We start from the raw sequence: 27888 nt of genomic DNA, 5'->3' as shown, positions 1-27888 counted from the left end.
AATAATAATAATAATAATAATAATAATAATAATAATAATTAATAATAATAATAATAATAATAATAATAATAATAATAATAATAATAATAATAATAATAATAATAATAATAATAATTAAGGAGGGGTGTTAATGTTGCAGTTTAAAAACTGTAGTGTAAAGCACCCTTCTGGCAAGACAGTGATGGAGTGAATGATGGTGAAAGTTTTTCTTTTTCGGGCCACCCTGCCTTGGTGGGAATCGGCCAGTGTGATAATAAAAAAAAAAATAATAATAATAATAATAATAATAATAATTAATAATAATAATAATAATAATAATAATAATAATAATAATAATAATAATAATAATAATAATAATAATAATAATAATTAATAATAATAATAATAATAATAATAATAATAATAATAATACTAATAATAATGGATGCGGAAGCCTGTGTGGTGTTCATACGTGGTGTGTGAGAAGAGTACACGACGAGTGTTACCAGTGTGGTGGAAGACAGTCAGCATCAACCAGACTCATCTTCTCTACCTGGTTGTTGTGACTTAACAAACACTTGTGTCTTATTTCTTCGTTTGTAATCTCTCTCTCTCTCTCTCTCTCTCTCTCTCTCTCTCTCTCTCTCTCTCTCTCTCTCTCTCTCTCTCTCTCTCTCTCTCTATCTCTCTGTCTCTCTCTCTCTCTCTCTCTCTCTCTCTCTCTCTCTCTCTCTCTCTCTCTCTCTCTCTCTCTCTCTCTCTCTCTCTCTCTCTCTCTCTCTCTCTCTCTCTCTCTTTCTCTCTCTCTCTGTACGATCATGTTAAGAACGGATGAGTCTGGCCAGGAGATGGACAGATGACCACAGACCTAAATTAGGACGGTCCTGGACCACTAACAACTTGAGTATTAAAGTTAGGTTAAAATTTTGGAAAACCATTTCCTCACCTCCCCCCCCTCTCTTATCTTCACTTGAGGCAGGAAAAGCAATAAAAGCCGCATAGATTACACCAAATGACTATTTTTTTGCCATTTACGACATTTATCGCTCTTTGGGGAGTTTAGTTTTTCTTCATTCTCCGTATCTCTGACTCTCTCTCTCTCTCTCTCTCTCTCTCTCTCTCCCTCTCATTGCCTTGAGATAGACGTATGTGACATCAATTTCCTTTATTATTTTTTTAATTTCAAGTTAATTCATTAAATAACTTTGCTTCTGATGACGTTTTCTGTTATACCGAAAGGCCTCTCCCTCAATTAATTTGCATATATATATATATATATATATATATATATATATATATATATATATATATATATATATATATATATATATATATATATATATATATATATATATATATATATATATATATATATATATATATATATATATATATATGTGTGTGTAGGTAGTAGGTTGGTAGACAGCAACCGCCCAGGGAGGTACTGCCGTCCCAGGACACAGGCACACTTGTGGGCATTTGACATCACTGCCCATGACACAGGCACACTCCTGGGCATCTGGTATCACTGCCCAGGACATAGGCACACTCCTGGGCATCTGGCATCACTGCTCAGGACACAGGCACACTCCTGGGCATCTGGCATCACTGCCCAAAACATAGGCACACTCATGGGCATCTGGTATCACTGCCCAGGACACAGGCACACTCCTGGGCATCTGGTATCACTGCCAAGGACATAGACACACTCCTGGGCATCTGGTATCACTGCTCAGGACACAGGCACACTCCTGGGCATCTGGCATCACTGCCCAAAACATAGGCACACTCCTGGGCATCTGGTATCACTGCCAAGGACATAGGCACACTCCTGGGCATCTGGTATCACTGACCAGGACATAGGCACACTCCTGGGCATCTGGTATCACTGCTCAGGACATAGGTACACTCCTGGGCATCTGGCATCACTGCTCAGGACACAGGCACACTCCTGGGCATCTGGCATCACTGCCCAGGACACAGGCACACTCCTGGGCATCTGGTGTCACTGACCAGGACACAGGCACACTCCTTGTCATCTGGCATCACTGCTCAGGACACAGGCACACTCCTGGGCATCTGGCATCACTGCCCAGGACACAGGCACACTCCTGGGCATCTGGCATCACTGCTCAGGACACAGGCACACTCCTGGACATCTAGCATTACTGCCTAGCACACAGACACACTCCTGGGCATCTGGCATCACTGCCTAGGGCACAGATACTCTCCTGAGCATCTGGCATCTCTGCCTAGGACACAGGCACACTCCTGGGAATCTGGCATCACTGCCCAGGGCACAGGTAACTCCTGAGCATCTGACATCACTGCACAGGACACAGGCCCACTCATAGGCATCTAACATCACTGCGCAGGGCATAGACACACTTTTGGGCATCTGGCAACGCTGCCCAGGACACAGGTACACTCCTGGGTATCTGGCATCACTGCCCAGTACGCAGGCACACTTCTGGGCATCTGTCATCACTGCCCAGGAAACAGGCACACTCCTGGGTATCTGGCATCACTGCCCAGTACGCAGGCACACTTCTGGGCATCTGGCATCACTGCCCTGAACACCGGCACACTCCTGGGCATCTGGCACCACTGCCCAGTACGCAGGCACACTTCTGGGCATCTGGCATCACTGCCCTGAACACCGGCACACTCCTGGGCATCTGGCATCACTGTCCAGGACACAGGCACACTCCTGGGCAACTGGCATCACTGTCCAGGACACAGGCACACTCCTGGGCAACTGGCATCACTGTCCAGGACACAGGCACACTCCTGGGCAACTGGCATCACTGTCCAGGCAACGAGTCGACAATTTGGCCGCTTTCAAAGGTTTAGCTTCCGGAATATTAATGCCGCCTTCTGAGGCATACATCTTCTCGAATCTCTATTCATTTTATCCTAAAAATTCAGGACACAGTCGTTGTCGGAACATTTCATCTTACAGGACTTCAGAATCGACTCGCGAAACGTTGCCGCCTCTGGAACTTTGTATTCCAGGACTTTAAGCTCACTCCTGAAGCGTCCTCCAGCGTCTGGCACTTCATGCTGGAAGACTTCAGGATCCCCACTGACGCTTCGTAACGAGCTGGAGGACGAACTCGGTATTTCGTTAACGAACGAGAGCGGATGCCGAACTGAAGACAGTTACACAAAATAGATAAACTTTGTAGCAAAAGTCTTTTAATTGGAACGACGTTTCGCCCTGTGTAGAACTTTATCAAATTATAACCTGATAGAAGTTATAACACATAAGAACATAAGAAAGAAGGAACAATGCAGCAGGCCTACTGGCCCATGCTAGGCAGGTTCAAGTTTCCTACCGGTTTAAGCCAATGTCCCAACCTAGTCAGGTCAGGTCACATTCACTTAAGGAGCTAATCAGGTCCAACACGATAGAGCTTTATCAAGTTATAGCTCGATAAAGCTCTACGGAGAGCGAAACGTCTCTCTCAATATAAATCCTGCTATACAGCGTTTGTCTTTTGTTTGGAGAAACGAGTTGCTTGGAATATCGCATTGACAAGTATAATTAACACCTGTCAAAGCTTAATTATAACCCACATAGAGAGAGAAACTCGGGAGATTAATTAATCTGTACATTTCGATCCTTTTCTGGTATCCTCTTCAGGTGCTGAAGAGGATCCCTAAAGGGAGTCGAAATATACAGACCAATTACTCTCCCGAGTTGAAGATTGAGACATATGCAGCATATGGGAATCTTTGAAGATTGAGACACTTATGCAGCATATGGGAATCTTTATTCAGGAAACGTTTCGCCACACAGTGGCTTCATCAGTCCAATACAAAGAGGAAGGCGTAAGGAGAGGAGGAGAATGAGGTAATCAGTCCCTCAACCTCAACCTCATTCTCCTCCTCTCCTTACGCCTTCCTCTTTGTATTGGACTGATGAAGCCACTGTGTGGCGAAACGTTTCCTGAATAAAGATTCCCATATGCTGCATAAGTGTCTCAATCTTCAACTTGTCGGTTTTTCAAACCATTCATCAAAACACTCTCCCGAGTGTCTGTCTTCGTGTAGGTTATTACTGAGCATTGTATTGTGTAGTTAAGGCAGACAGAACTGAGAATATGAGGCGAGTTGCTGGAAGACTGGCAGTGAAGGAGAACGTACGACCTAAGTTGTCGTCGTCGGAGGTCGTGTTCGCTCGTATCCACCACGACAAGTCCCGTATATAACATTGTAATATCGAAACTATTTCCCCCTCATCATACGGATTAGTATTTTCCCATCCCGAGGCGGTCGCCACCGGACGTCAAGAGTCATCTGTTTTGCCTTAAAAGATTGAGACAGATGGGTGTTGATGTTTCTTATTATTCTCTCCTCTCTCTCTCTCTCTCTCTCTCTCTTTCTCTCTCATCCTTCCTCTATCTTTTTACATTCGTTCATTCCTGGGTAATTTACACATGTGTTGCTATGTACTATTTACAACTGTAAAAATCGAAGATTGTGTAAAATCCCTGAATTAAAACTTGATTACTTTCTTAAAGTTTTCCATCCTCCTTCCGTCCTTCCGTCCTTCCACACCACCCATCAGGTCTCCCTCCTTCCACCTCACCCAACACAGTTAGCTGCGACAATGGATGATGCTATATATTTCAAGACAAACATTGCTGCGGTAGTATCTCTCGTTTTGGCAACGAGAGTCATGCCATCGTGGTGCCTGTGTGTGTGTGTGTGTGTGTGTGTGTGTGTGTGTGTGTGTGTGTGTGTGTGTGTGTGTGTGTGTGTGTGTGTGTGTGTGTGTGTGTGTGTGTGTGTGTGTGTGTGTGTGTGTGTGTGTGTTTGTTTGTGTGTGTGTGTATGTTAGTTAGCTACCATTTTGTCCTAGGCACATGTCGATTAGACACTAGGCCTGTTGTGTGTGTGTAGGTGTGTAGGTGTGTAGGTGTGTAGGTGTGTGTGTGTATGTGTGTATGTGTGTATGTGTGTGTGTATGTGTGTGTGTGTGTGTGTGTGTGTATGTGTGTGTGTGTGTTAGTTACCATTTTGTCTGTCTAATTGTGTGTGTGTGTGTGTGTATGTGTGTGTGTGTATGTATGTGTGTGTGTGTGTGTATGTGTGTGTGTGTGTATTTACAGTATTGTGGCGCATCTGACACTTGTCTGAGAGCAAAGCTGCATAGACCTAAGCGAGGCACAAGTGTCCTGGTACTTCGAATAACGACCACCTCCCTTGGATGGCCTTCCCTTTGCTCCCATCACCGACTTCCACACAAGGTCAACGACAACTCATCAATACACAAATAACCCGCAAACAGGAGAGAGAAGCTTACAGTGCCGTCGTAAGCTCCCTTCTCCTCCGTACGGGTCATTTGTGTATTGTTCCAGTCACGATATTGAACCTTTTTCTTCTTTACAATTCATCACGGTTATATGGGCTATATATTATCTGTTTTAATGTGCTCTGACATTCACCCTTAAGCATTAGTATTCCAGAGATGCTGCTGGCTTACTGATGTGTTACAAGGTCAGTGATCTCGAGGAGGATGGAGAGATGAGGGAAAGGAGAGAGAGAGAGTGAGAGAGGAAGAGACAGAGATAAATAATGAAAGAGGGGGAGGAAAAACAGGGGAAGGGGGAGATAGAGGGGACGAGAGGAGAGTACACGAAGAACACAGATGACAGGGTGTTTACTGAGAACTGACTTATAGTTTTCTTATCACTGCTTCCTTCTAGACAGAAGAAGTCAGGAGAGACCCGTCTAGACAGAAGAGGTCAGGATAGAATAACAAAAGGCTCTCTCCCCACACTCCATTCTTTCTGGCTACAATGTCGTAATGAAAAAGTGGGTGGTGGTAATGTCAACCCGAGGGTCGTTGAGAGAGAGAGAGAGAGAGAGAGAGAGAGAGAGAGAGAGAGAGAGAGAGAGAGAGAGAGAGAGAGAGAGAGAGAGAGAGAGAGAGAGAGAGAGAGAGAGAGAGAGGAGAGAGAGAGAGAGAGAGAGAGAGAGAGAGAGAGAGAGAGAGAGAGAGAGAGAGAGAGAGAGAGAGGATGTAAAATATAAAAATCTAGTGACAGAAGCGGTGTGACTAAAAGAATGTGCCACAAAAGGAATTATGTTAATATGGAGATATAAACTATAAGATTGTGACGGGTGCACTGTGTGTGTGTGTGTGTGTGTGTGTGTGTGTACTCACCTAATTGTACTCACCTAATTGTGGTTGCAGGGGTCGAGACTCAGCTCCTGGCCCCGCCTCTTCACTGATCGCTACTGGATCCTCTCTCTCTCTGCTTCCTGAGCTTTGTCATACCTCTTCTTAAAACTATGTATGGTTCCTGCCTCCACTACTTCACTTGCTAGGCTATTCCACTTGCTGACAACTCTATGACTGAAGAAATACTTCCTAACGTCCCTGTGACTCGTCTGAGTCTTCAGCTTCCAGTTGTGACCCCTTGTCCCTGTGTCCCCTCTCTGGAACATCCTATCTCTGTCCACCTTGTCTATTCCCCGCAGTATCTTGTATGTCGTTATCATGTCTCCCCTGACCCTTCTGTCCTCCAGTGTCGTCAGTCCGATTTCCCTTAACCTTTCCTCGTACGACATTCCCTTGAGCTCTGGGACTAGCCTTGTTGCAAACCTTTGTACTTTCTCTAACTTCTTGACGTGCTTGACCAGGTGTGGGTTCCAGACTGGTGCTGCATACTCCAGTATGGGCCTAACATACACAGTGTACAGTGTCTTGAACGATTCCTTATTGAGGTATCGGAACGCTATTCTCAGGTTTGCCAGGCGCCCGTATGCTGCAGCGGTTATTTGGTTGATGTGTGCCTCCGGTGATGTACTCGGTGTTATGGTCACCCCAAGGTCTTTCTCCCTGAGTGAGGTCTGTAGTCTTTGTCCACCTAGCCTATATTCTGTCTGCGGTCTTCTTTGCCCCTCCCCAATCTTCATGACTTTGCATTTGGCTGGATTGAATTCGAGGAGCCAGTTACTGGACCACATGTCCAGCCTCTCCAGGTCTCTTTGCAGTCCTGCCTCATCCTCGTCCGATTTAATTCTTCTCATCAACTTCACGTCATCTGCGAACAGGGACACTTCAGAGTCTATTCCTTCCATCATGTCGTTCACATATATCAAAAATAGCACTGGTCCTAGAACTGACCCCTGTGGGACCCCGCTCGTAACAGGCGCCCACTGTGATACCTCTTCACGTACCATGACTCGTTGCTGCCTCCCTGTCAGGTATTCCCTTATCCATTGCAGTGCCCTTCCTTTTATGTGTGCCTGATCCTCCAGCTTCTGCACTAATCTCTTGTGGGGAACTGTGTCAAAGGCCTTCCTGCAGTCTAGGAAAACGCAATCTACCCAACCCTCTCTCTCGTGTCTTACTTCTGTTACCTTGTCATAAAACTCCAGGAGGTTTGTGATACAAGATTTGCCTTCCATGAACCCATGCTGGTTTTCATTTATAATCTTGTTCCTTTCCAGGTGTTCGACCACTCTCCTCCTGATAATCTTCTCCATGACTTTGCACACAATACATGTCAGAGACACAGGTCTGTAGTTTAGTGCCTCGTTTCTGTTTCCTTTCTTAAATATGGGGACTACATTAGCTGTCTTCCATTTCTCAGGTAGTTGCCCAGTTTCAAGGGATGTGTTGAAGATTGTGGTTAGAGGCACACACAGCATCTCTGCTCCTTCTCTAAGGACCCATGGGGAGATGTTGTCCGGTCCCATCGCCTTTGAGGTGTCAAGGTCACTTAAGAGCTTCTTCACCTCCTCCTCAGTTGTTCGTATGTCATCCAACACTTGTTGGTATATTCCCTCTTGTGTGTGTGTGTGTGTGTGTGTGTGTGTGTGTGTGTGTGTGTGTGTGTGTGTGTGTACTCACCTATTTGTACTCACCTATTTGTGGTTGCAGGGGTCGAGTCCTAGCTCCTGGCCCCGCCTCTTCACCGGTTGCTACTAGGCCCTCTCTCTCCCCGCTCCATGAGCTTTATCAAACCTCGTCTTAAAACTGTGTATGGTTCCTGCCTCCACTACGTCATTTTCTAGGATATTCCACTGCCTTACAACTCTATGACTGAAGAAATACTTCCTACTATCTCTCTGACTCATTTGTGTCTTCAACTTCCAATTGTGGCCTCTTGTTTCTGTGTCCCCTCCCTGGAACATCCTGTCTTTGTCCACCTTGTCTATTCCACGCAGTATTTTATATGTCGTTATCATGTCTCCCCTGACCCTCCTGTCCTCCAGTGTGTGTGTGTGTGTGTGTGTGTGTGTGTGTGTGTGTGTGTGTGTGTGTGTGTGTGTGTGTGTGTGTGTGTGTGTGTGTGTGTGTGTGTGTGTGTGTGTGTGTGTGTGTTGCAGGGGTCGAGACTCAGCTCCTGGCCCCGCCTCTTCACTGATCGCTACTGGGTCCTCTCCCTCTCTGCTTCCTGAGCTTTGTCATACCTCTTCTTAAAACTATGTATGGTTCCTGCCTCCACTACTTCACTTGCTAGGCTATTCCACTTGCTGACAACTCTATGACTGAAGAAATACTTCCTAACGTCCCTGTGACTCGTCTGAGTCTTCAGCTTCCAGTTGTGACCCCTTGTCCCTGTGTCCCCTCTCAGGAACATCCTATCTCTGTCCACCTTGTCTATTCCCCGCAGTATCTTGTATGTCGTTATCATGTCTCCCCTGACCCTTCTGTCCACAAGTGTCGTCAGTCCGATTTCCCTCAACCTTTCCTCGTACGACATTCCCCTGAGCTCTGGGACTAACCTTGTTGCAAACCTTTGTACTTTCTCTAACTTCTTGACGTGCTTGACCAGGTGTGGGTTCCAGACTGGTGCTGCATACTCCAGTATGGGCCTAACATACACAGTGTACAGTGTCTTGAACGATTCCTTATTAAGGTATCGGAACGCTATTCTCAGGTTTGCCAGGCGCCCGTATGCTGCAGCAGTTATTTGGTTGATACACAAATAGCCCGTACATAAAAGAGAGAAGCTTACGGCGACGTTTCGGTCCGACTTGGACCATTTACAAAGTCACACAAAGTGTGACTTTGTAAATGGTCCAAGTCGGACCGAAACGTCGTCGTAAGCTTCTCTCTTTTATGTGCGGGTTATTTGTGTATCGTTCCAGTCACGGTATTGTGCCTTTTTGTTATTTGGTTGATGTGTGCCTCCGGTGACGTGCTCGGTGTTATGGTCACCTCAAGGTCTTTCTCCCTGAGTGAGGTCTGTAGTCTTTGTCCACCTAGCCTATACTCTGTCTGCGGTCTTCTTTGCCCCTCACCAATCTTCAAGACTTTGCATCTGGCAGGGTTGAATTCGAGAAGCCAGTTTCTGGACCACATGTCCAGCCTGTCCAGGTCTCTTTGCAGTCCTGCCTCATTCTCATCCGATTTAATTCTTCTCATCAACTTCACATCATCTGCGAATAGGGACACTTCAGAGTCTATTCCTTCCATTATGTCGTTCGCATATATCAAAAAAATCACTGGTCCTAGAATTGACCCCTGTGGGACCCCGCTCGTCACAGGCGCCCACTGTGATACCTCTTCACGTACCATAACTCGTTGTTGCTTCCCTGTTACCTGGAGGTTACCTGGAGGTTATTCCGGGGATCAACGCCCCCGCGGCCCGGTCCATGACCAGGCCTCCCGATGGATCAGGGCCTGATCAACTAGGCTGTTACTGCTGGCCGCACGCAGTCCAACGTACGAGCCACAGCCCGGCTGATCCGGCACTGACTTTAGGTATCTGTCCAGCTCTCTCTTGAAGGCAGCCAGGGGTTTATTGGCAATTCCCCTAATGCTTGATGGGAGGCTGTTGAACAGTTTTGGGCCCCGGACACTTATGGTGTTTTCCCTTAGTGTACCAATGGCGCCCCTACTTTTTATTGGGGGCATTTTGCATCGCCTGCCCAGTCTTTTACTTTCGTAGGGAGTGATTTCTGTGTGCAGATTTGGGACCATTCCTTCCAAGATTTTCCAAGTGTAGATTATGATATATCTCTCCCTCCTGCGTTCCAACGAGTACAAGTCAAGTGCTTCCAAGCGTTCCCAATAGTTAAGGTGCTTGACAGAACTTATACATGCAGTAAAGGATCTCTGTACACTCTCTAGATCTGCGATTTCACCTGCTTTGAATGGAGATGTTAATGTACAGCAGTATTCCAGCCTAGAGAGAACAAGTGATTTGAAAAGGATCATCATGGGCTTGGCATCTCTCGTTTTGAAAGTTCTCATTATCCATCCTATCATTTTCTTTGCACGTGCGATCGTGGCACTGTTGTGATCCTTGAAAGTGAGATCCTCAGACATTACTACTCCCAGGTCCCTTACATTATTTTTCCGCTCTATTGTATGGCCGGAGTCAGTAGTATACTCTGTTCTAGTTATTATCTCCTCCAGTTTTCCATAACGGAGTAGTTGGAATTTGTCCTCATTGAACATCATATTGTTTACCGTTGCCCACTGGAAAACTTTGTTTATATCTTCTTGGAGGTTAACCGCGTCCTCAGCAGATGACAGCCTCATGCAGATCCTAGTATCATCCGCAAAGGATGATACGGTGCTGTGGTGTATATCTCTGTTTATGTCTGATATGAGGATAATGAATAAGATGGGGGCGAGTACTGTGCCTTGTGGAACAGAGCTCTTCACTATGGCAGCCTCCGATTTAACTCTGTTGACCACTACTCTTTGTGTTCGATTTGTTAGGAAGTTGAAGATCCATCTCCCCACTTTCCCAGTTATTCCTTTAGCAAGTATTTTATGGGCTATTACGCCATGATCGCATTTGTCAAATGCTTTTGCAAAGTCTGTGTGTATTACATCTGCATTCTGATTTTCTTCCAGTGCATCCAAGGCCATGTCATAGTGATCCAGTAGTTGTGAGAGGCAGGAGCGACCTGCCCTGAACCCATGTTGCCCTGGATTGTGCAGATTTTGGGAATCCAGGTGATTTGCAATCCTGCTTCTTAGCACTCTTTCAAAGATTTTTATGATGTGGGACGTCAGAGCTATTGGTCTATAGTTCTTAGCTAATGCTTTGCTGCCACCTTTATGGAGTGGGGCTATATCCGTTGTTTTAAGTGACTGTGGAATTTCACCCATGTCCAAGCTCCTCCTCCATAGTGTACTTAGGGCACGCGAGAGGGGTTTCTTGCAGTTCTTAATGAAAACAGAGTTCCACGAGTCTGGGCCCGGGGCTGAGTGCATAGGCATGTTGTCAATGGTTTTTTCGAAATCTATCGGAGTTAGGGTAATGTCGGAAATCTGGCATACATTTATGGAGTTTTGAGGCTCATTCATGAAGAAATCATTTGGGTCGTCGATCCTCAGACCGATTAGTGGTTCACTAAACACAGAGTCGTACTGGGATTTCAATATTTCACTCATTTCCTTGTTGTCATCTGTGTAAGTCCCATCCTGTCTGAGTAAGGGCCCGATACTAGATGTGGTTATTTGCCTTGTTTTTGGCATATGAAAAGAAATATTTTGAATTTCTTTCAATTTCACTAATAGCTTTAAGCTCCTCCTGCCTCTCCTGGTTCCTGTAAGAGTCATTTAGCTTAAGTTCGATAGTTTCCACTTCCCTGGTCAGCGCCTCCTTTCGTGTATCAGATATTCTAGCACTCCTGAGAAGCTCAGTGACTCTTCGTCGTCTTCTGTAGAGGGAGCGTCTTTTTCTCTCCAGTTTACTCCTGCTCTTCTTCTTTCTTAGGGGAATATGCCTAGAACATGATTCGGCTACCAGGAAGTTGATCCTTTCAAGGCACTGGTTTGGATCCATGTCATTTAAGACATCTTCCCAACATGTTTCGTTTAGGACATGGTTTACCTGGTCCCAGTTGATGTTCTTGTTGTTGAAGTTGTATTTTGTGAAGACACCTTCACAGGTACATGCATTCTGCTGATCAGGACCCCTATGCATGTACGTCTGGACTTCGATTAGATTGTGATCGGAATTAGTTGTTTTTGATATTCTTATGTCTCTTATCAGGTCCTCATTATTTGTGAAGATAAGATCCAATGCAATGCCCTCCCTGTTATATGCGCCCGATCCTCCAGCTTCTGCACTAATCTCTTGTGGGGAACTGTGTCAAAGGTCTTCCTGCAGTCTAGGAAAAAGCAATCAACCCACCCTCTCTCTCGTGTCTTACCTTGTCATAAAACTCCAGAAGGTTTGTGACACAGGATTTGCCTTCCATGAACCCATGCTGGATTTCATTTATAATCTTGTTCCGTTCCAGGTGTTCCACCACTCTCCTCCTGATAATCTTCTCCATGACTTTGCACACAATACATGTCAGAGACACAGGTCTGTAGTTTAGTGCCTTATTTCTGTTTCCTTTCTTAAATATGGTGACTACATTTCCTGTCTTCCATTTCTCAGGTAGTTGCCCAGTTTCAATGGATGTGTTGAAGATTGTGGTTAGGGGCACGCACAGCATCTCTGCTCCTTCTGTGTGTGTGTGTGTGTGTGTGTGTGTGTGTTAGTTGTGTGTGTGTGTGTGTGTGTGTGTGTGTGTGTGTGTGTGTGTGTGTGTGTGTGTGTGTGTGTGTGTGTGTGTGTGTGTGTGTGTGTGTGTGTTTGTGTGTGTGTGTTTGTGTGTGTGTGTGTGTGTGTGTGTGTGTGCATCAAACCCACTGTGTGGGCGAAACGTTTCCGTCAATAGTCATCCACTGTATCTAAGGGACATTTCCTCCACCTTGCCGGTACACACCACTGCAGTTCCGCTGTCACATCTAAGGTGTTTGGATTAGATGTTGTCAGTTGTGAGAAGGATAATGGGGGTGGGAGGGGAGTGCTGTCCAAGATGGCATGGAAATGGAGAGAAGTGATTTGTCTGAGATTGTTAAGCTGGTGCGGGGAATGGGGGGGGTGTTAGGTGGACTGAGGGGAGGAGGGGTGTTAGGTGGACTGAGGGGAGGAGGTGTGTTAGGTGGACTGAAGGGAGGGAGGGACTGTTTACCCTCATTCTGCCATCCCTGAATGGAGGCTAATCTCTGTAGTGTGTTCCGGGGGTCAACGCCCCCGCGGCCCTACCCATGCCCAGGCTTCGCGGTGGATCAGAGCCTGATCAACCAGGCTGTTACTGCTGGCCACACTCAAACCGACGTACGAACCACAGCCCGGCTGGTCAGGTATACTGACTTTAGATGCCTGTTCAGCTCCCTCTTGAAGACAGCCATGGGTCTCTTAGTATCCCCTTGACGTATGCTGGTAAGCAATTGAACAGTATTGGGCCCCTTACACTTATTGCGTTGTCTCTTAGTGTACTCATGGCACCCCTGCTTTTCATTGGAGGGATGCTGCACCGCCAGCCGACTCTTTTGCTTTCGTAGGGAGTGATTTCCGTGTGCAGATTTGGAACTAGTCCCTCTAGGATTTTCCAAGTGTATATTATGATGTATTTTTCTCGCCTGCATTCCAAGGAGTATAAGTGAAGGGCCTTCAACCGTTCCCAGTAACTGAGATGTTTAAATTGTAGTTATACATGCAGTGAAAGTTCTCTGTACATTCTCCAGGTCTGTAGTTTCTCCTGCCTTGAAAGGGGCCGTTAGTGTACAACAGTACTCCAGCCTGAAAACTATATTTTATTAATTCATTATCGAGAGTGACAGACAATCTGAAGCCAGCAGACGCCAACACCACAACCACTCTGCTTTACGATGACTTGGGGAATTTTCGCATCAGACTTTACAGAGGATTTTTCGGGGCATCACTTGTAGGTAAAGTTAGGAGACTTGCCGACTGTCTCATGTTGATGTGTCACTCTTGCTGGTGGAAAATGTGTGTGTGTGTGTGTGTGTGTGTGTGTGTGTGTGTGTTTGTGTGTGTGTGTGTGTGTGTGTGTGTGTGTGCGTGTGTGTGTGTGTGTGTGTGTGTGTGTGTGTGTGTGTGTGTGTGTGTGTGTGTGTGTGTGTGTGTGTGTGTGTGTGTGTGTGTGTGTGTGTGCGTGTGTGTGTGTGTGTGTGTGTGCTGTGTGTGTTGTGTGTGTTGTGTGTGTTTTGTGTGTTGTGTGTGTTTTGTGTGTTGTGTGTGTTTTGTGTGTTGTGTGTGTTTTGTGTGTTGTGTGTGTTTTGTGTGTTGTGTGTGTTTTGTGTGTTGTGTGTGTTTTGTGTGTTGTGTGTGTTTTGTGTGTTGTGTGTGTTTTGTGTGTGTGTGTGGGGGGGGGGGGCAACGTGTAGTGGTGGAGTGGGTGTAAATCTTTCTCTTTCTCTCTCTCCGTCCCTTCCTTCCTTCCTTCCTCCATCCCTCTCTAAGACCCTCCCCCTCATCCCTCTCCTCCCCCACTCTCTCTTTCTCTCTCTCTCTCATACCCCCTGATGAACGTATTTTCAGAGCGGGCCTCAGACGACCCAATAATACAATAACAGCAGTCAGCATGAGACGTCCTCTGATCAGTCCCAACACTAACAAAACACACAGCAACAACGGAACAAAAACTACGTTAGCTGTGAAAACAATGTATTTCTGTATTCCGAGAAATATTCGTAGGGAAGTGAAAGTGACAGAAAGTTGGATAGGTGAAAGGAGGCGGTAATGATATGAAGAATGGAGATAATAAGCGTGAAAGAGAAGGATTTATAAGAGAAAGTTATATAGGTAACTGGGAAAACTGTATATAAAGAAAACAACAACAACAACAATAATATAATAACAATAATAATAATAATAATAATAATAATAATAATAATAATAATAATAATAATAATAATAATAATAATAATAAGAATGACAACAATAATAATAATAATTATATAATATGGAAAAAATCTGTCCTCTTTGGGCTTGCCACGTACCTACTCTTGAAACTGCGTATGGAGTCCACTCTGGCTTCGTGGCGACGTGAACGTAACAGAGAATGACAGCATCACTGATTTAACTGAGTCATATAACAACTCTGACTGTGGAGCTGAGTGGAGGAATAAGACACACTCCTGCCTAGACAGTCAGTCTTGTTTCTTGGAGCGAGGAGAAAGACTGAGAAACAGTTAAGGTGGATGATATACAGTCAAAACTGAGAAGCAGTTACAGGGGCTGAATTGTACTGTAAATAACTGAGATTCCTAAGGTAGATCCTACGGTCTTTATTTCTGTCTTAGAGTGATGGTGGATGTCAGCGAGATGTTTGTGTAAGAGACGATGGGAGGATGAATGCTGGTGGGTCTAGTGAATGAATGAACGAGTGAGTGAATGAGTACATGACTATGAAAATGAATAAATGATACGATGAATGAGTGTATGAATGAGGGATGAGAACGAGGTCAAGAGAGTGTACCTTCACCACTCGACTCACACGTTCCACTACACACCTCTCAAGAATCCTAAAAATAACTGATATATATATTTCCCATCTGTTTGCGTTATCAATGTATCACGTTCATCACGTCAAGCTGCAGGACGCAACGTTCTCTTCCAGTCGATAGCCGGAAAATACTGTCACCACGAGAAAGCGCTAAATCCACAAGGGTCACACAGCCTCCCAAAAACGGGACATATTCAATTCTGAAGATTGGAAAAGAGATATAACTAACCTAGCCTAACCTAACCTAACCTAACCTAACCTAACCTAACCTAACCTAACTAACCTAACCTAACCTAACCTAACCTAACCTAACCTAACCTAACCTAACTGTTACTAGCCTGAGGAGAGGCTGTACATTACCTCACACCAGAATATAACTCACTATTCCAGGACTAAAATAATTCACAGCTAGTCCACACTTTAGAAAGCTTTAGACGACGTTTCAGTTCCCTCCTGAGCCGTTATCAAGTCACAGGAAGGACCGAAACGTCGTCTGACATTTTCTATCCAAATTGAATGTTGTGATTTTTGTTTTGGTATAGATTATGTTAAGATGGAAGACAGTGATGAGGTTTTGACGAGGATAACAACGTTGATGCCAACACTGGAGCACAACATTTAATATTAATAAGAACATAAGGAACAAGGAACACTGTAGCAGGCCTACTGGCCTATACGAGGCATGTCCAATTCTCCCACCGACTTAAGCCAACGCCTTGACCTAGTCACGTCAGACACATTCATTTAAGGAAGAAGTATGGCATCCGACCTAATAATACAAGCTAGTCAGGTCCAACTCACACCCACCCACACCCACTCATGTATTTATCCAACCTATTTTTAAAACTACACAACGTTTTAGCCTCAATTTCTGTACTCGGGAGTTTGTTCCACTTATCCACAACTCTATTACCAAACCAGTGCTTTCCTATATCCTTCCTGAATCTGAATTTTTCCAATTTAAAACCATTGCTGCGAGTCCTGTCTAGGCTAGATATTTTCCATTTATTCGCCTCAATCATATGCCCCCTAATTCTGCTTCTGGTTTCTAAAGGAAACAAATATTTAAGCAAGATTTCTATTTCTAAAACTGCGCCACATACTTTCCTCATAACCGTATATATCCCGCCTAACAGGGTATATACGCAGAGAAGTGCGAATCACATGTATATACACCAAACGTATAACTTAATCAGTAATTCTAGGGATTTAAGTATTTTCTGGCAGATGGTGAACGGTGGAGTCGACAGGCTTTAAACTTTACCAAGCAACCATCTGCTTCACCGCAGTGACCGTGACGACATTTTTAAGGTTTCTTTAGTGGCTTAAGTTATTCTTGACTTGTCAATAAGCTTAACGTAACTTTTCCGATGGTTCCGTCTTGATGTTTCAACCTTCCGGTATTTTTTTGTTTGAAGTTATTTGTAGGCAAACACATAAATTACGCTCCTTTAAAAAAAAGTATCTGAGAATTCCTTTTACAACAGATGGGGTAAGGTTGGTGAAGCAGAAGGCTCTCTCCTCACTCTCCACTCCATTGCGGTGAGTGTGGATGTATCTGTGCCGACAACGATGAAGGAAAAAAAATATGAAAGTTAAGACACATGTGCAACATCTGGATATCTTTATTGTAGACGTTTCGCCATCCAGTGGCTTTATCAATACAGATTCTAGGACATAATAGGAAGACAGTAGAACTATACACAATATATGTTGTGTATTAAACCTGTCCTGTGGCCTTTCAATATAAATTTATGCTTTTTTAATTAAATTAGGGGGATACTGAACTAATATCTTATTTACACTAATACTATTGGTCCTTCTACTATTACTACTACTGATGCTACTACTATTCCTATTACTACTACTACTACTACCATTATTACCACTCCACACCATCGCTATTGCTATTATTGCTTTTTCTAAAGGTTACCCTTAAAATATTTATTACAATTCGAGGAGGTTTAATGGTCGCCCTTGAGTGGAGGGTTGTGTCAGTGGCTATTTGATTGACTATCAACATTCAATGGGCCGTCAGAGGCTTATTGGTGATTAAAGTTAATTAATAGTCATTAACTACATTCATCAGAGGGCAATGACTTGAATTAGCCGACGTTTTCTAACTTCCAGCCTCTTCAACCCCCTTCGTCTAACTCTTTTCTCTCTCCCTCCTGCTAACACAGCGTTTAATTTACACCATCTGCCATCTTTCCCACCACACATTGCTAAATCCCTTCTCACTCATCTCCCCAAAGACTCCCTCGGCTCCCACACCCGCAGCTCCCAATCCAAACCCCGAGAGAGAGAGAGAGAGAGAGAGAGAGAGAGAGAGAGAGAGAGAGAGAGAGAACACCCAGGCACAGCAACACCTACCTATCTGCGACAATCAGCTGCTGATCCCTTTAAAATTTTAGAATGGTAAGGAACCCTCTTAGAGGTCACTGGTGTCTTCCAGGCGCACTGAGGTCACTCGTAGTTCGCTACTCAACGAATTCAACTCACACCCGAGAGGTCCTGTGGAAAATGACACCTGCGTACAGTTCAGCATATTCGTTAAATGAAACATTTCACCAAGACTGGCTTCATCAGTCCTGAAGGTCTTGGTTTCGATCCCTGGAGAACGCGAGACGTGTCTTTACGTGATATAAATAGTTCTGAAAAACCCACAAGTTGAAGAATGAGACAACTATGAAACGTTTTGGAATCTCTATTGTGGAAACGTTTCTCCAGTCAGCCAGTGGCTGCTTCAACTTCCCAAATATCACACAGATGCCTCATTCTTCAAGTCACATTACACCTGCTGCGCCTCTTCACCAAACAGTAAACAGATATGTGGACGCTCACAACGGCCTGTTCACCACCCGTAAGAAGACGCAGTACCATGGAGAACACAAAGGCACAATACAATGACTGGAACAAGACACAAATAACCCCTTAGGATAGAGAAGATAATGCATACCATACATACCATACCTAGAACCAGAATGAGACAGGATAACAGCCTGTTAATTCGGCTCTGGTTAAAATGTCGTCGTAGCAAAAATGATTCCGCTTCATGACGCACATTGTACGTGCATTTCTGAACGTTCTAAACACCGTCACTTTTTACGAGATCTCTTTCGAATCGGGTCAGTTTAAGTTATTATGTTAGATTAGGTTAGATTTAGTTTGGTAATCTTAACAGGGAATAATTTCAAGGATAAGTTGATAATAACGGTAGAAAAGCAAGTATGATATAATAATAACAATAATAATAATAATAGTAATTTTAATAATAATAATAACAACAATAATAACAATAATAATAATAATAATAATAATAATAATAATAATAATAATAATAATAATAATAATAATAATAATAATAATAATAATAATAACAACAACAACAATAACTAGAGAACAAATGGATTTGTCAGTTAAAAATAGGAGAGGAGAGTTATTAAATGGAGAGTTAGAGGTATTGGGAAGATGGAGGGAATATTTTGAGGAATTGTTAAATGTTGATGAAGATAGGGAAGCTGTGATTTCGTGTATAGGGCAAGGAGGAATAACATCTTGTAGGAGTGAGGAAGAGCCAGTTGTGAGTGTGGGGGAAGTTCGTGAGGCAGTAGGTAAAATGAAAGGGGGTAAGGCAGCCGGGATTGATGGGATAAAGGTAGAAATGTTAAAAGCAGGTGGGGATATAGTTTTGGAGTGGTTGGTGCAATTATTTAATAAATGTATGGAAGAGGGTAAGGTACTTAGGGATTGGCAGAGAGCATGCATAGTTCCTTTGCATAAAGGCAAAGGGGACAAAAGAGAGTGCAAAAATTGTAGGGGATAAGTTTGTTGAATATACCTGGTAAAGTGTATGGTAGAGTTATTATTGAAAGAATTAAGAGTAAGACGGAGAATAGGATAGCACATGAACAAGGAGGCTTTAGGAAAGGCAGGGGGTGTGTGGACCAGGTGTTTACAGTGAAACACATACGTGAACAGTATTTAGATAAGGCTAAAGAGGTCTTTGTGGCATTTATGGATTTGGAAAAGGCGTATGACAGGGTGGATAGGGGGGCAATGTGGCAGATGTTGCAGGTTTATGGTGTAGGAGGTAGGTTACTGAAAGCAGTGAAGAGTTTTTATGAGGATAGTGAGGCTCAAGTTAGAGTATGTAGGAAAGAGGGAAATTATTTCCCAGTAAAAGTAGGCCTTAGACAAGGATGTGTGATGTCACCGTGGTTGTTTAATATATTTATAGATGGGGTAGTAAGAGAAGTAAATGCGAGGGTCTTGGCAAGAGGCGTGGAGTTAAATGATAAAGAATCACACATAAAGTGGGAGTTGTCACAGTTGCTCTTTGCTGATGACACTGTGCTCTTGGGAGATTCTGAAGAGAAGTTGCAGAGATTGGTGGATGAATTTGGTAGGGTATGCAAAAGAAGAAAATTAAAAGTGAATACAGGAAAGAGTAAGGTTATGAGGATAACAAAAAGATTAGGTGATGAAAGATTGGATATCAGATTGGAGGGAGAGAGTATGGAGGAGGTGAATGTATTCAGATATTTGGGAGTGGAAGTGTCAGCGGATGGGTCTATGAAAGATGAGGTGAATCATAGAATTGATGAGGGGAAAAGGGTGAGTGGTGCACTTAGGAGTCTGTGGAGACAAAGAACTTTGTCCTTGGAGGCAAAGAGGGGAATGTATGAGAGTATAGTTTTACCAACGGTCTTATATGGGTGTGAAGCATGGGTGATGAATGTTGCAGCGAGGAGAAGGCTGGAGGCAGTGGAGATGTCATGTCTGAGGGCAATGTGTGGTGTGAATATAATGCAGAGAATTCGTAGTTTGGAAGTTAGGAGGAGGTGCGGGATTACCAAAACTGTTGTCCAGAGGGCTGAGGAAGGGTTGTTGAGGTGGTTCGGACATGTAGAAAGAATGGAGCGAAACAGAATGACTTCAAGAGTGTATCAGTCTGTAGTGGAAGGAAGGCGGGGTAGGGGTCGGCCTAGGAAAGGTTGGAGGGAGGGGGTAAAGGAGGTTTTGTGTGCGAGGGGCTTGGACTTCCAGCAGGCATGCTTGAGCGTGTTTGATAGGAGTGATTGGAGACAAATGGTTTTTAATACTTGACGTGCTGTTGGAGTGTGAACAAAGTAACATTTATGAAGGGGTTCAGGGAAACCGGCAGGCCGGACTTGAGTCCTGGAGATGGGAAGTACAGTGCCTGCACTCTGAAGGAGGGGTGTTAACGTTGCAGTTTAAAAACTGTAGTGTAAAGCACCCTTCTGGCAAGACAGTGATGGAGTGAATGATGGTGAAAGTTTTTCTTTTTCGGGCCACCCTGCCTTGGTGGGAATAGGCCAGTGTGATAATAATAATAAAAAAACAATAACTACAACAACAACAACAACAACAACAACAACAACAATAATAATAATAATAATAATAATAATAATAATAATAATAAATTTGCATATACTCAGCATATCGCCTCCGACTGTTGTCCTCAATGATAACCTAACAGGTTACGTCAGCAGGAACACACGTACATGCATCTGTGGGTAAGTCTCCTAATTACACCTGCTGCCCATGTTACCTTAGCAGTAAATTAGCAACTACGAGTTAGGTGACCACAATGGGTTGCATCCTGGGGGAGGACCTCAGGTCGTCACTGGAGGAAAGTCGACCCACTCGACCTTTCCTGGATTATCCGAATTAATATTCCGAAGAAAATATTAATTATTTTCTTTCTTCCTCTTCTCCTTTATCATCATCATCATCATCTTCTTCTCCTCCTCCCCCTTCTTCTTCTTTTCTTCTTCTTCTTCTTCTTCTTCTTCTTCTTCTTCTTCTTCTTCTTCTTCTTCTTCGTCTTCCAGCGTTCACTTGAAATCAACATTGAAAGGACATTTAGAATAAAAATCACAACTCCGCCACTGGAACAATTTACAACACCGCCACTGGAACAATTTACAACACCGCCACTGGAACAATTTACAACACCGCCACTGGGACAACAACTAATCCACACGACAGAAATGAAAACAAGATAGCGTTTAGGTCCCTTATGGAGTCGAGAACGGCCCAAGAGGTACCGAAACGTTCTTTCCCATTTACAATTTATATATTGGTTGTCAAGAGACGTGTGGACGCACCCAGGGGATACGTTACGACGTGTGAGGTAGCCTAGGACAGCGCGAGATAGACACTCTCACTACGGCGGTCAGGGATACACTGACTGGCCAGGCACCAAGTCCTTCTTTATTACTGCTGGTGGCGGGATAGACACTCTCACTACGGCGGTCAGGGATACACTGACTGGCCAGGCACCAAGTCCTTCTTTATTACTGCTGGTGGCGGGATAGACACTCTCACTACGGCGGTCAGGGATACACTGACTGGCCAGGCACCAAGTCCTTCTTTATTACTGCTGGTGGCGGGATAGACACACTCACTACGGCGGTCAGGGATACACTGACTGGGCAGGCACCAAGTCCTTCTTTATTACTGCTGGTGGCGGGATAGACACTCTCACTACGGCGGTCAGGGATACACTGACTGGCCAGGCACCAAGACTTTCTTTATTACTGCTGGTGATTTTTGCTTCCTCAGGGGAATTTCTTTATTGTTTTATAGTTCTTTTCTGTTTCTTTTACACATCGTTAATCTACCTGGAGGGTGTTCGGGAGGGGGGGGGGTCAACGCCCCCCGCGGCCAGGTCCTTGACCAGGCGTCCCGGTGGATCAGAGCCTGATCAACAAGGCTGTTACTACTTAAATCTGTAGATTTGCTTGTTTTACAACTCATTGCTTTATTCGGAATAAATTTTCAACTTAGCTTTGATGAGTTTCGCGAGTATTTGAATTCCCGGAACCCGGCCATGAGCCAGGCTCGTCTAGTGCCAGCCTAGTCAACCAGGCTGTTGCTGCTGGCGGCCCGCTGGCCCACATGTCCATCACAGCCTGGTTGATCTGGCACCAGGTACAGAACATTGTCTAGTTTCCACTTGAAGACTTCCAGACTTGTTCTGACAGCGTGAGGGTCAAGGATCCCAATGCAAATAAGTCACTCTGACTTTTTTGGGTGTTATCCTAGGTAATTTCCACGTAACTGTGAGTAACTGTACATAAATTAACTTACTGGTAAGATGTTAAATTCTTACTCTGGCATATTTCTTTATTCTAATTAAATCATCTGTTTTTACACACAGTGGTGGTGATGACTGATGAAGATTTAACCAAAGGTGACGTTCCAAAACCTAACAGTGTCATATATTTTCCCTGCAGCGCATTTGCTTTATTTCGTGTGTAGGTATATATGCCATATGTACGTATACAAGTGTATTATGTATATGCGTACATATTTATGCTAGTCTTATGTTTATATAATAAAATATTGGGTGAAACGAGATGTATTGTTCTTAAATTTGATTGACTGATTGATTGACTGATTGACTGACTGACTGATTGACTGACTGACTGACTGGCTGATTGACTGATTGGCTGACTGACTGATTGACTGATTGGGCTGGCTGGACTGACTGACTGAGTGCCGTGAATTCTCTGCGTTATAATTAGGTGAGAGAGAGAGAGAGAGGGAGAGAGAGAGAGAGAGAGAGAGAGAGAGAGAGAGAGAGAGAGAGAGAGAGAGAGAGAGAGAGAGAGAGAGAGAGAGAGAGAGAGAGAGAGAGAGAGAGAGAGAGAGAGAGAGAGAGAGAGAGAGAGAGAGAGAGAGAGAGAGAGAGAGAGAGAGAGAGAGAGAAAGAGAGAGAGAGAGAGAGAGAGAGAGAGAGAGAGAGAGAGAGAGAGAGAGAGAGAGAGAGAGAGAGAGAGAGAGAGAGAGAGAGAGAGAGAGAGAGAGAGAGAGAGGCAGACAGACAGACAGACAGACAGACAGACAGACAGACAGACAGACAGAGAGAGACTGCATTAGCGACTTGAGAAGTCTTACTAGGGAGGAGGATCTCCTCAGAATAAGGTTTCTGGCTATGTTGTCTGAGTAAGTTGGACAGTCTTGATGGATCGGCTTTATTGCCAGGGTTATGGCGAGGCTTGCGGCTGGTGGGGAACCCAGACGATGGTGAAGGTGAGGCAAGAGACGCTAAGTTAAACTTATGAGTGCCAGCGAGGAGAGAATGTTGGATCCAGATGTTGTATGCTTACACACACACACACACACATACACACACACACACACACACTTACACACACACACACACACAAGAGATTAGTGCAGAAGCTGGAGGATCAGGCACACGTAAAAGGAAGGGCACTGCAATGGATAAGGGAATACCTGACTGGGAGGCAGCAACGAGTCATGGTACGTGAAGAGGTATCACAGTGGGCGCCTGTTACGAGCGGGGTCCCTCAGGGGTCAGTTCTAGGACCAGTGCTATTTTTGATATATGTGAACGACATGATGGAAGGAATAGACTCTGAAGTGTCCCTGTTCGCAGATGACGTGAAGTTGATGAGAAGAATTAAATCGGACGAGGATGAGGCAGGACTGCAAAGAGACCTGGAGAGGCTGGACATGTGGTCCAGTAACTGGCTCCTCGAATTCAATCCAGCCAAATGCAAAGTCATGAAGATTGGGGAGGGGCAAAGAAGACCGCAGACAGAATATAGGCTAGGTGGACAAAGACTACAGACCTCACTCAGGGAGAAAGACCTTGGGGTGACCATAACACCGAGCACATCACCGGAGGCACACATCAACCAAATAACCGCTGCAGCATACGGGCGCCTGGCAAACCTGAGAATAGCGTTCCGATACCTTAATAAGGAATCGTTCAAGACACTGTACACTGTGTATGTTAGACCCATACTGGAGTATGCAGCACCAGTCTGGAACCCACACCTGGTCAAGCACGTCAAGAAGTTAGAGAAAGTACAAAGGTTTGCAACAAGGCTAGTCCCAGAGCTCAAGGGAATGTCGTACGAGGAAAGGTTAAGGGAAATCGGACTGACGACACTGGAGGACAGAAGGGTCAGGGGAGACATGATAACGACATACAAGATACTGCGGGGAATAGACAAGGTGGACAGAGATAGGATGTTCCAGAGAGGGGACACAGGGACAAGGGGTCACAACTGGAAGCTGAAGACTCAGACGAGTCACAGGGACGTTAGGAAGTATTTCTTCAGTCATAGAGTTGTCAGCAAGTGGAATAGCCTAGCAAGTGAAGTAGTGGAGGCAGGAACCATACATAGTTTTAAGAAGAGGTATGACAAAGCTCAGGAAGCAGAGAGAGTAGCGATCAGTGAAGAGGCGGGGCCAGGAGCTGAGTCTCGACCCCTGCAACCACAATTAGGTGAGTACAATTAGGTGAGTACACACACACACACACACACACACACACACATACACACACACACATTTTTAAAAAAGGAGACAGAAAAGAGGCACTAAACTATAGATCTGTGTCATTGACGTGTATAGTATGCAAAATTATGGAGAAGATTATCAGGAGGAGAGTGGTGGAGCACCTGGAACGGAACAGGAGTATAAATGCCAACCAGCACGGATTCACGGAAGGCAAATCCTGTGTCACAAACCTTCTGGAGTTTTATGATAAAATAACAGAAGTAAGACAAGAGAGAGAGGGGGTGGGTTGATTGCATCTTCTTGGACTGCAAGAAGGCCTTTGACACAGTTCCTCACAAGAGATTAGTGCAGAAGCTAGAGCATCAGGCGCATATAACAGGAAGGGCACTGCAATGGATCAGAGAATACCTGACAGGGAGGCAACAACGAGTCATGGTACGTAATGATGTATCACAGTGGGCACCTGTGACGAGCGGGGTCCCACAGGGGTCGGTCCTAGGACCAGTGCTATTTTTGGTATATGTGAACGACATGACGGAAGGGTTAGACTCAGAAGTGTCCCTGTTTGCAGATGATGTGAAGTTAATGAGGAGAATTAAATCTGATGAGGACCAGGCAGGACTTCAAAGAGACCTGGACAGACTGGACACCTGGTCCAGCAAATGGCTTCTCGAATTTAATCCTGCCAAATGCAAAGTCATGAAGATAGGGGAAGGGCACAGAAGACCACAGACAGAGTATAGGCTAGGTGGCCAAAGACTGCAAACCTCACTCAAGGAGAAAGATCTTGGGGTGAGTATAACACCGAGCATGTCTCCGGAAGCACACATCAATCAGATAACTGCTGCAGCATATGGGCGCCTGGCAAACCTGAGAACAGCATTCCGATACCTTAGTAAGGAATCATTCAAGACACTGTACACCGTGTATGTCAGGCCCATACTGGAGTATGCAGCACCTGTTTGGAACCCGCACTTGATAAAGCACGTCAAGAAACTAGAGAAAGTACAAAGGTTTGCAACAAGGTTAGTTCCAGAGCTAAGGGGAATGTCCTATGAAGAAAGATTAAGGGAAATCGGCCTGACGACACTGGAGGACAGAGGGTCAGGGGAGACATGATAACGACATATAAAATACTGCGTGGAATAGACAAGGTGGACAAAGACAGGATGTTCCAGGGAGGGGACACAGAAACAAGAGGCCACAATTGGAAGTTGAAGACACAAATGAGTCAGAGAGATAGTAGGAAGTATTTCTTCAGTCATAGAGTTGTAAGGCAGTGGAATAGCCTAGAAAATGACGTAGTGGAGGCAGGAACCATACACAGTTTTAAGACGAGGTTTGATAAAGCTCATGGAGCGGGGAGAGAGAGGGCCTAGTAGCAACCGGTGAAGAGGCGGGGCCAGGAGCTAGGACTCGACCCCTGCAACCACAAATAGGTGAGTACAAATAGGTGAGTACACACACACACACACACACACACACACACACACACACACACACACACACACACACACACACACACACACACACACACACACACACACACACACACACACACACACACACACACACACACAGGGGGGGAGATGGGGTTGCTCTGCTCGTAAAAAACAGATGGAAATTCGAGAAAATGGAAGGCATAGATGAGACGGGAGAAAGAGACTACATAGCAGGTACATTTCAGGCTGGGGAACACAAAGTGGTCATTGAAGTGATGTATAATCCACCACAGAACTGCAGGAGGCCAAGAGAGGAATATGAAGAGAGCAAGAGAGCAATGGTGGACACACTTGCTGAGGTGGCAAGAAGAGCTCACTTCAGCAGAGAAAAGTTGCTGGTTATGGGGGATTTCAACCACAGGGAGATTGACTGGGAAAACCTGGAGCCACATGGGGGTCCCGAAACATGGAGAGCCTGGATGTTGGACGTGATGCTGGAAAACCTCATGCACCAAGATGTTAAGGACACTACCAGAGTGAGAGGGGAGGATGAACCAGCAAGATTGGACCTTGTGTTCACCCTGGGCAGCTCAGACATTGAGGACATCAAGTATGAGAGTCCCCTAGGAGCTAGCGACCACGTGGTTCTGTGCTTTGAATACATAGTAGAGCTGCAAGTGGAGAGAATAACAGGAGTTGAATGGGAAAAGCCTGACTATAAAAGAGGGGACTACATAGGGTTGAAGAACTTCCTGCGGGAGGTCCAGTGGGACAGAGAGCTGGCAGGAAAGCCAGTAAATGAAATGATGGAATATGTAACAACAAAATGCAAGGAGGCAGTGGAAAGGTTTATTCCCAAGGGCAACAGTAACAATGGGAAGACCAGAACGAGCCCCTGGTTTACCCGACGGTGTAAGGAGGCAAAAACAAAGTGCAATAGAGAATGGAAAAAGTACAGAAGGCAGAGAACACACGAAAATAGGGAGATCAGTCGCAGAGCCAGGAATGAGTATGCACAGGTAAGGAGGGAGGCCCAGCGGCAGTATGAAAATGACATAACATCGAGAATCAAGACTGACCCGAAACTGTTGTATAGCCACATCAGGAGGAAGACAACAGTCAAAGACCAGGTGATCAGATTAAGGACAGAAGGTGGAGAACTCACAAGAAATGATCAGGAGGTATGTGAGGAGCTCAACAGGAGATTTAAGGAAGTTTTTACAGTAGAGACAGGAAGGGCTGTGGGAAGACAGCACAGAAGGGAACATCAAGAGGGAATATACCAAGAAGTGTTGGATGACATACGAACAACTGAGGAGGAGGTGAAGAAGCTCTTAAGTGACCTTGACACCTCAAAGGCGATGGGACCGGACAACATCTCCCCATGGGTCCTTAGAGAAGGAGCAGAGATGCTGTGCGTGCCTCTAACCACAATCTTCAACACATCCCTTGAAACTGGGCAACTACCTGAGAAATGGAAGACAGCTAATGTAGTCCCCATATTTAAGAAAGGAAACAGAAACGAGGCACTAAACTACAGACCTGTGTCTCTGACATGTATTGTGTGCAAAGTCATGGAGAAGATTATCAGGAGGAGAGTGGTCGAACACCTGGAAAGGAACAAGATTATAAATGAAAACCAGCATGGGTTCATGGAAGGCAAATCTTGTATCACAAACCTCCTGGAGTTTTATGACAAGGTAACAGAATGTTAGGTAAGACACATATGCAACAGTTAGGTATCTTTATTTCGAAACGTTTCGCCTACACAGTAGGCTTCTTCAGTCGAGTACAGAAAGGTTGATAGAAGCAGAAGATACTTGAAGACGATGTAATCAGTCCATCACCCTTAAAGTTTTGAGGTGGT

At 44.8% G+C, this 27888-nt stretch overlaps 1 protein-coding gene across 6 annotated transcripts in view; it reads right to left on the bottom strand.

Annotated features, from left to right (window-relative positions):
• Positions 1-21791, bottom strand: part of LOC138853116 (uncharacterized) — a 34870-nt gene extending 13079 nt beyond the window's left edge. The window contains exon 1 of one of the 6 annotated variants that reach the window (XM_070087785.1): positions 21708-21791. The gene's annotated coding sequence lies outside the window, so the exon portion shown is untranslated. Of the gene's footprint in view, positions 1-21407; positions 21651-21680 lie in introns of those variants that run through there. The other 5 variants (XM_070087789.1, XM_070087788.1, XM_070087786.1 and 2 more) reach the window with 5 other exon arrangements.
• Between the last annotated feature and the right edge of the window lie 6097 nt (positions 21792-27888).

Source organism: Cherax quadricarinatus, chromosome 23 (assembly GCF_038502225.1).
Source record: "Cherax quadricarinatus isolate ZL_2023a chromosome 23, ASM3850222v1, whole genome shotgun sequence".
NCBI classification, from domain to species: domain Eukaryota; kingdom Metazoa; phylum Arthropoda; class Malacostraca; order Decapoda; family Parastacidae; genus Cherax; species Cherax quadricarinatus.
Note: the sequence above shows the minus strand (reverse complement) of the source record. Positions and strands in the feature narration are given on the sequence as shown.